This window comes from Anomalospiza imberbis, chromosome 3 (genome assembly GCF_031753505.1).
Source record: "Anomalospiza imberbis isolate Cuckoo-Finch-1a 21T00152 chromosome 3, ASM3175350v1, whole genome shotgun sequence".
Lineage (NCBI taxonomy): Eukaryota > Metazoa > Chordata > Aves > Passeriformes > Viduidae > Anomalospiza > Anomalospiza imberbis.
This window is the reverse complement of record NC_089683.1, coordinates 109,731,640-109,740,902: the sequence shown is the minus strand read 5'-3', so window position 1 is coordinate 109,740,902 and position 9,263 is coordinate 109,731,640.

The following is a 9,263-nucleotide window of genomic DNA, read 5'->3' as shown; positions in this document are numbered from 1 at the left end:
TGATTTGTCAAAGACCATCTGAAGATGCGGCAAATCATTTAGCAGAGGCGACAGTGAGGATGCCTTGTGCAGCACAGTGCCGGGAAGCAGGATATGCTGAATATATTTACAGCAAGTTCATCTAGCCTGTCTAATGGCTAGTTGTTGTTTGAAGTGCTTGCATGAAAGCACAGCACCGTGTGAGTGCTAGAAAATTCAATGGTACAAGGGAGTTATTTAGCTTATGCCCTTGAGATTAATCACAGGCTCGGTAACTTAACTCCAGAGCAATCTCTTCTGCTCTAATGGGACTTACTCAGACAGCAGCTGAGCAGCCAAGGGCTGGGCACTTCGCAAAAATCGCAATGTCAGATATTTTTGATGTGGAGTGGAATCCCCGGTTTGCCAAGTGCAGCTTTGCAGGCAGCAGAGCAGCAGGATCCGCTCCCCACCTCAGTTAATGCTCTGGAAAACGCTGTTCCTCGTCACCCTCGGGAGCCCGCCGGCCTTCAGTGGTGACGAGGCACGGGAGGGAGAGACCTGGAGCAGGGACGGGTCTCAGGGACGCTACCGCGAGGTGTGAGCGTTCCCGCTGATGCCTGTGGAATCATTTTCCATGCTGTAAATGAGAGTGCAATGCCCTGCAGGTGTTGGGTGTCGAGGGTTGTGATCTGATCTTTTAGCGGGTTCATTAGCTGGATGAAGGGGACTCTTATGGCATTTCCTGATGCTCTCCTTTGCCGGGAGTTTACTGGAGACTTCAGACCAGCATTCAGTGTGAAAGAATACAGAAAATGCAGTGGATTAGAAGAGGCTTGTGTATAAAAGTTACTCACCCTACGATGGATCATATTCATAAAGGATTTTAGGGATCAACATATTCCTCACTTAAGAATCTTTCCATCCTCGCTGATAAATGTGCTGGATGAAGGACATCATTAATTTAAATGAATGTCTTGTGCTTATGTCTGAAGCTTATCCTCGCTCACTGGCAAAGAAAAGAAATGCTTTTTTCTTCTCTTTATTGCAACTCTGTGCGGCGTGGTCCACCAGCATACAAGGAGAGATTTTTCTTCCATACGCATGTACCCCCAAAATGTCGCCCTAAATGATCAAGAGGAGAAAAAATAAAAAGGACATTCCACACACATAAAATATGTAATTAAAATGATGAATTATTGTAAGATAGAATATTAGCCTTTTGACATTTTAATCTGAGCAGGAGAGAGTGAGAGAGTGCATTTGGAGCCGCTCAATTAAATTTAGAATTTTTTCCCCTCCATTGTTATGAATAAATAGAAAGATTCTGTAGCAGTCTGCGGAATTATTAATTGCAAGTACTGTAGAAGGTGCATGCACCGTATCATGAAATGGAGTATCATTGTTAGTGACTATATTTCTTGGTAATTAAGGCCCAGACTAATGATGCAAGTTTTCTTCAGCATGATTTTCATCTGATTATGAGGCTGCTTCATTAAGAGCACTCAGACTAACGAGCTGTAGCTGTAATAAAGTAATTTTCTGTCTTGTGCTCTGATTGATAAAGAGTTTCTATAGCTAAAAGGAATTGAAAATATAATTATAATTAGAAATGGTTGAATAAAGTTATTACAGGATTGCTGAAGGGTAGTGCAATTGACACCATAATGTTTTTTGGAAGTGTGCATCTTAAAATTAGACTTTATAAAAGGAAGGGGGAAAAAAAAAACAACCCACAACCCCAAACCCTCTGTGCTAATAAATGGGCAGAATGTTGCTGCCTCCATAAAATGGACTGTTAGATTAAAGTAAAATGAGGTTTTCCCACATTGTTCAGAACAAGAAAAACATATGCAGGAAGAATGCTGTTGCCTTTCTTCCCAGCATTCCTCTTAAGTGAAGTAAAGCTTATGAAAGTGCTTTTTACTCCATTTATAAAAATTTTCATGCTGCCATATGTTGCAAAAAAGATCTTTTTGATTAAGCTGATGTGTTTTGAAGCATACGGTATAATTTCGGTGTTTCCCTTTAAAAACGTGCAAAGAGTTATGCGAGTCTTTTCTATGTATTAGCATACAGTAACTAGTGGTTTTTTAATACCAGTTTTTGAACAGAGAGGTTTTCCTTTCTTTCTGTCTTTTTAAAAATCTCCTTGCGTTGGCCAATATCAAAATATAACTGGGTCAAATACAAGGTCTTTCTTTTTTTTTCTCTAGGGGAAGCAAATCAACTTTTTATCTCAGAAACCTTATTCTTTTTTATGATGTTCATATTATAAACAGCACAAACTCTGTTAGAGCAATCCTTTGTGCGTATGTCATAGGATATATATGCTGTATTGATAGAAAAAACCATAATAAGGGTTTTATTTAGAATTAGCTGGTGCACTTTCGTACTCAGAAGTTGTTTGACTTATTTAATTTGGAGGCTTTCTGTATTGCTATATCTCCCTCTTTGGAAGTCATGCATATATTTTAAGGCTACAGTTATGCACATTTGGTTATGTAAATCTGTCCCATGCAGACTCCAAGGAACTTTATTGTATTGGATTGAAACAAACAGTAGATCATCTAGAGGTATATTTATGCTAATTAACTTAAAGCCAGCATTTTGCATTGATTGCTCGGTCATAATGCTTTTTGGAAGATTTTTAGAATTTTTGAAAATCATTCTTAACACATTATATGGTGATAAAAGTGTGTTATTGGAATACCATTAGCAGGAATAAAAAAAGAGCAGAATTTTATTGGTTGTTCATTGAAAATGTTAGCTGTGATTAGTTACATAATCCTACATTAACCTGTAAATTAAAATTCCTTGGTGCAATTTGATGGCTGATTTAATTTTGTCTTTCTTTGTTTGCCGCAGGCTAATTCCATTATGAATTCTTTATACAGCCTTTTCCCTCAATGATTAGCAGCTTCTACTCAAGTTCTGATTACTATTGTACACTTAGCACTACATAAAGCTGGGGATTAATATTCCCCTGAAGAATTGTTGCTATGGATCTGCTCTATTCCTTCTAAGAGATGTTTCTGCAGCTTCAATTGTCCATAAATTATGATCTCTAGTGAATTATCAGTGGGAGTGAACTAAGCTTAACAAGCTGAAGAGAGCACTCTAGTTCTGAAAGAAAAAGGGAGAGAGAGATAAAAAGATTCTCAATTATTAATTGCAAGGTTTCCATAATACAGAAGTGGTGATACTTTGCCTATCTTCATTCCTGTGAGCATGTAAGAAATCAGGGTGAGTCAGAAATACTGAAGTCCTAACCCCCTCCAACACTTAGAGATAAAACCTTAGGAGGATCTTAATTATGTGGAGACAGAGGTGGAAAAACCAGCCCAGTCATCCTGGGGTTTAAGTTTGTATTTTGGCTCTTCTAATTTCTGTTTCACCATGTCTGTCCTCCTGGTATAGTTTTCAGTCTGTCGATAGCACTATCAGTAGCCTGGTTCAGCTGCCTTTAAAATATAGTCGGGATTAATAGGGGGTTTAATTGCAGACGTCTGAGGAGCTTTCATATTTGGAGAGGCTTTGTTAAGAGACAGCTATTCCAGTTCAAGTTTGTGAGCACTTTGCTGTGCTCCCATCTGTTCCCCTTTGTTGGGGCTTTAAAGTCATATTTCTCCTACTGATTCATGGCTGTTTTCCTTCTCCTCCCTTGAAAAATCTGTCTTGAAGGCTGCACTGCAGCGTTATTCTTTCTTGCTGGGTATGTTCGATTTTCCTAATTGAGATGATCATGTCCTTCTGCCTTCCAGCCCCAGCCAAGCCCCCCTCTTGCTCAAGCATTAGGCTGCAGGTTTTTGGGGTTAAATTGTGTATAAAGGTGCAGCAGTGTGCCTCATTTTCAGGGAGATCCTGAGGGGGGCACAAAGCTGGCTCTGAGCCACCGTGCTGGGCTCTTCCTCCTAAGGTCAGGGAGGCAGTGACCTGGCATCACTGCCCAGCAGAAGCAGAGCTGCCGTGCCTGTACTCAGGGCACTAGATCAGAACATCTTTGGCTATTCCATGCCAAAGGGAATGCAAATCTCCAGATCAATTAGACTGATGGTGTGTTTTAGGTTGTCTTAAAACCTTTAGCCATTTAAAAAATTTTTTTCTTCATGATAAAAGCACTGTTGGATTGCATCTGCTAAACTACCTCATCCATTGTGGTATACTATCTGTAGTGGTAAATGATATTTAGTTGCACACAATGTTAGAGGGGCTCTGTAACTCTAGGAGTTTACTGTACTTTCTTGAGGCCTGTCTGATAACCTCCCCTAGCCCAATAGAGTAGATTAGGTGCTGGAGCTGACAGTGTTTCAGACTTATTCTAAGAGAAAAAAAACAACTTTTAACATGTGACTAATAGAAGGTGTTTTTTCATCGCCCTTTTCAAAGCTCCATTCAGCAAAATCTGTGTATGTTTTAAATTAAAATCAGCAGCTGAGTCCAACTGGTGTTTTGTGCTTGGAGCTAGTGATGGAAAGAACAAAGGTGACTTAGTTGGGTTACTGGATCTGAATTCTCTGGCCTGCTTAGTCCACTTTGTGCTGCCTGCTGAAAGTGCTGGAGATGCCCATCAAACAATTTGCTGTGGAAGCACACTGTTACCTCTTAGCCTGTAGCACAACCACCAGGATATGGTGTATTCAGAGGAGTTTTGACTATCCCCAAATGCTAGAGTTGGGACTAGGAACATTGAGGCGTAGTTAGGGTGGTCCCCGCAGAAGGGCAAGATTCTTGATTTTTAAAAAATTTTGTTTCTTTCTTGCCCGTGTGTTCTCTGCAGTACTCAAAAACTCATTGTAATGGACAATTTGACCTCATAGTTTCTGTTCTGTCATGTTGAAACTAACAGACTCTTTTTGAAGAAGCTGTTCTTTTTCTTCCCAAACCGCTCTCTTGTCTTCATAGCCTCCTTTTTCAGTGCCATCCTCATTTTAGTAGAGAGCTGTTGAAATTTTACCCCCTTTGCTAGGATTTTGACCTGCCTAGTGTTACTTAGGTGTTTTGGAGCTCTGTTGTGAAAAATAATGTCTTGCATACTTGCCTCCTGTGTTCCCTTCGTGATTTTAAATTGGCTATGTCTCCTTTAGATAGCTATTTTCCACCCTGAAGATTACTGCCTTCCTACTCTGAATGTCTCCTCCTGTGGTCAGGAGCTGGTTTTCTTTCTTTGCTCCTTCCTCATTCTGTTGGACTCTTTTCCAGGTGTGGCAGCCAGAATTATCTGCAATCCTCCAGACATGGATGTGTTGGGAGTTTGTCATAATCATATTTTCTTGAGTTTATTGGCATTTTATTGTCCAGTCACCTAGTGCTGAACAAGTCCTCGTGGGCTTTGGGTGGGGTAGTCCTAATATTTACCCTCATGTGCAGACAATGATATCTCTGTTAATCCTTTTATGTTGACAGTGAAGGCAAAAGAGTGGCTGTAAATAGTTCCTTTATGTGAGTATTTGTCACTCCTGTTAATTGATGCTAAGGTTGTCCTAGTAAGGGTCTTAGCTTAAGCCTCAGGCACAAACATGTCAGTGAGTTACTGACATCAGTGCCATACTAGGCTGTGGTGGCCATTACTTCATTTCTTTTCCTTTAATTTGGCAATGGAAATCATAATTCTCCTGACTTCTCTGTTTTCCAGCTGAGATCCTAGTTCTAGGTTCATCTCCAGCATTCACCTTACACTCAAGGTGAGTGTATTACCTTACAATCAAGGTAATAAAATATTAAGGAAATGAAGCAGTAATTGCTCTTGCTCATTTTTGGGGTTGGGTCTAGCTGTGACTGATGCTGGCTTTGCTTCAGTATGAATTCAGTAAGATTTTTACTATGATCCAGATCCATAGAATAGATGAAATCTTGGTCTGAGCTTCTTTTCGGTTCAAGTTTATTTCTCCAGCAGGGATAAACTACTTAAGTTCTCTGCTCGATCCTCTCCAGCCATCTCCATTTGGGTGCCTGATGTCTCTCCAATGTTATTACTGCCTCTCTCCTCTCCCCGAAGTACTGGCTTCTCTCTCTCTCTCCTCTGCCGTATTCAACTGGACTAAAAGTGGTGAGAGAGGGCAGCAGAGATCCTTTTTAATAGTGTATCTGCCTCAGCTATGAAAAGGAGAGCTCCTAGAGCACAGAGGTGTTTGTAGCAGCCTGGTGCAGGGCTGAGGATGATGCCAGTGGAATTCCAAGGGAGGAAGCACAAGGCAGAGATGCTCATGTGTACCTGTGAAGCCAAGCCAACACTAAGCTCGATCAGTCCTGAATAAAGGAAAGGCCTCAGAACTGTACTGCTGATCGAGCAAATGGGATCCAGCCCCAGAATGCTAAAAACATTCAGGTCTGAATGTGTGTACCTATTCCACAGGTATGCCAAGCCAAACTGAGCACTGGAAATGACCTTCAGTGATCTTTTCCAGCCCAAAAGGTGCTCTGAATATGAAGGTAAGGATAACCTAAAAGAGGGGGAAATATGAGTAATGTTGGAGAGAAAGTAGTGAATCCCCTTGACTCATTTCCAGGGGTTTCTCCTCCAATTCCACGGAATACAGAACCTGTTAAAAATTGGGCTGGCAGGTGTCCCTCGTGTGTGTGTGGAGTTACAGCAATCTGGGTGGAATGGTTGGATGCTTTCCTGTGGCATGTTTGCCCAACCCATTCTGAGGGGCAATCAGTGATGGAGGTTATGCAGCTGCTCTTTCTTTTCTGACAATTCTTTATGGTGCTTGGTGGCTTTTGCTGTAGTCCTTACCTTTAATAGATATGTTTGAACCTCCCAGAAACTATCCCATTGCTGCTCAGCTCCATCCACTCTTGCAGAGGATGCAGTGTTCTGGGAAGCCCCACTGACGCTGCAGAGAGCAGGGGAGTTATTCTGTGTGTTTTGCAGGTTCCAGCCCCCTTTTATCTCTTCTATCTTCTTATTTTCTCACCAGCAGAGCGATGTTGGCTCTGCTCCAGTAACCCCTAAACATGTTTCTGGAGAACGGCTCTTTAGTCACATGCTTCCTGTGTTTGAGCAGTTGAAACTCCAACATCACTTTTTACTGGTCCTAGTTTAATTTTGCCCTATTTTTTTCTGTCTGTTCCTGTGATTTATCCAAAGCATTTGAACCCTCTTCATTCAGCTGTCTGCTACTGTGAAATGTGCTAAACTGTGTACAAATGAATTTTTGCTCTTCCTTGATTTTAAACTGGGCTGTTAAAGCATAAGTATTCTTCTTATACCATGAACAGCTGACATACCTTGTTCTGTAGGTCCCATTGTCCTTGTAACCTTAAAGGAAAACTTTTGCTCCTTTGTTGGTGGCTTTACCTCTTCCTGCAGGAAATAAACCTGGAATTTCAGGGCCAGAGGGCAATTTTTCACATTTAAGCTGTCTTGCCTAATTTGCTGTTTTATTTGTTTCTAAGTCAGTTCATAATGACACTGTGGCATTCATATGACAGTGAAAAGTGACTCCCTAGAAAATTTCATCCACACCCTTGACCGTCTTTCTCAGACGTTTTTCAGTTTAGAGATTTACTTCACTCACCTCCACTCCCCTCCTGCCCTCCTTTCTAGCAATGTCAATAATTTCTGAGGGATCTGCATGGCAGAGGTACTCCTTGCAAGTTTCTGGTTGAACATTGAAAAATATTTAAGTGATATGACACAAGATCCAGTGCGTTTCGGAGTCATTGCACATCTCAGTTAGAAGGTAAGGGCAGCAAGCCCCAAACATCTCCGTTCCCAAGAAGGGCACACGCTTGCTGTGCTGAAGAACAGTAATAGAGACAAGAAAATGAGAGGATACAGGCAGCCTAGACAAGATTTACAGAGTGTTGTAGAAATAAATACACTGCCAACAACTTGTCACATGCTCCATTCACGCATTTACTGAACTCTGCAGAAATAGATGTGTTTAATCAAAGAACTGGAACTTTTTAAGATCTGTTGGCAAGTGCACCTCTGCCAGATTTGTTTTCTGGACATAAAGCTACATCTGTAGCAGGGTGGAAAATATTCCTTGATTCAAAGATTTACAGCAAGGATGAATTTACCAGTCAGGTAGCTATTACACCACATTTTCACATGCATAATCCAAAGATTATCTGTCTGAAAATGAAACTTCTAAACTTTGTTTTTGAAATTTTGTGGACCATACCTATTTGGCATAGAGATGTTTAGTTGTAGTGTATCTCTTTCTTCATAGATGCTTTAACCCAAAAGTAAGGAATTATTTTTGTGGAATAGTGCTTTTAAATGAGAGTGGATGATTTGGAGTGCATGAAAATATGATAATTCTCATTATTGCCTTTCCTTTATTTTTATATTCAATATCTCCCACACCACTCTGCAGCAGCTCTGATGACCAAAGACCTAAATTCTGATTGCTGTGGAGTTGGTGTTAACTTTCCATGATGAAAATAGGCTCAGGTCCAAAAGTCCTGAGTGAATATTTGCAATTCCTGTTAACCTCAGCAGTGTGACATTAAAATTACTTCTGGAAACTTCACCATCTTTTGTATTAAATTGCTTACCTATAATCTGGTCACCAGAGGTGTTCCCCAGGGCTCAGTATTGGGCCCAGTCCTGTTTAATATCTTTTATCAATTATCTGGATGAGGGGATTGAGAGCAGCCTCAGCAAATGTGTGGATGACACCCAGTTTGGTGGCAGTGTTGATTGCTGGAGGGCAGGAAGGCTCTGCAGAGGGACCTGGGCAGGCTGGATCCACGGGCTGATGCCAACTGTGTGAGGTTCAACAGGGCCAAGTGCCAGGTCCTGCACTTTGGCCTCAACAGCCCCCTGCAGCAGCACAGGCTGGGGCAGAGTGGCCGGAAAGGGGCCCAGCAAAAAGGAGCTGGGGACGTTGGATGGCAGCACTGAACATGAGCCAGGTGTGCTCAGGGGGCCAAGAAGGCCAATGGCACCTGGCCTGGATCTGGAATAATGTGGCCAGCAGGACCAGGGCAGGGATTGCTCCCTGTGCTGGGCACTGGTAAGGTCACACCTCGAGTGCTGTGTCCAGTTTTGGGCCCCCCAGTTCAGATAGGAAGTGCTGGAGCGAGTCCAGAGAAAGGCAACAAGGCTGGTGAAGGAATGGCTGAGGGAGCTGAGGGTGTTCAGTCTGGGGAAAAGGTGGCACAGGGGTGACCTTATCAGTCTCTACAGCTCCCTGAAAGGAGGGTGTAGCCAGGCAGAGGTTGGGCTCTTCTCCCAGGCAACCAGTGACAGGACGAGAGGACACAGTCTGAAACTGCTTCAAGGTGGGGTTCAAGCTGGACATCAGGAGAAACTTCTTCTCAATAAAGGGTTTTTAAACATTGAAATG